Source organism: Mus caroli, chromosome 15 (genome assembly GCF_900094665.2).
Source record: "Mus caroli chromosome 15, CAROLI_EIJ_v1.1, whole genome shotgun sequence".
Taxonomy (NCBI): Eukaryota; Metazoa; Chordata; class Mammalia; order Rodentia; family Muridae; genus Mus; species Mus caroli.
The window spans coordinates 84,606,809-84,607,396 of record NC_034584.1 but is presented as its reverse complement, the minus strand read 5'-3'; the positions used below and the strand labels follow the sequence as shown (position 1 = coordinate 84,607,396).

General features: G+C 41.5%; 1 pseudogene; it reads right to left on the bottom strand.

The window, feature by feature from the left end:
* Nucleotides 1-222: 222 nt before the first annotated feature.
* On the bottom strand, nucleotides 223-588 carry LOC110310015 (annotated as a pseudogene).

The following is a 588-nucleotide window of genomic DNA, read 5'->3' as shown; positions in this document are numbered from 1 at the left end:
TTCTCTTTCTCTTCTTTCTTTCTCTCTCTTTCTCTTCTTTCTTTTCTTTCTCTCTTTCTTTCTTTCTTTCTTTCTTTCTTTCTCTCTCTCTCTCTCTCTTTCTCTTTCTTTCTTTCTTTCTTTCTTTCTTTCTTTCTTTCTTTCTTTCTTTCTTTCTTTCTTTCTTTCTTTCTTTCTTCAATAAAATTTTATTTTCCCAAATGTACAGCTGATTGAACCCGTTCATGCATCCTCACCAGCAGCTGGGCCGCCTCCACCCTTTGTGTTTCTGGTGTAAATGACTTGGGCTTTGTGCTTTGAAACCAGCTTGAGCAGTCCTTTACTAAGTAGCTCCTGGAGGGCTGCGCTGGCCAAGGAACCGCGAGTCTTCAGTCTCTCGGAGACCACAGCATTATGCTTATAGCTGGAAACTTCCTTACAGAGTTGTCGTATGTAGCTTTGTCAAACAGGACAAGATTGTTCAACTTGTCCTGCTCTTTGCCTTTGGACCACTTCTTTTTGGCCTTGCCACCAGATTTATTTTACTGGGTCTTTGTCTTTTTTGGCTGACTTTCCGGCATCTTGCTTCTTCTTGTCTTTGGGCGGCAT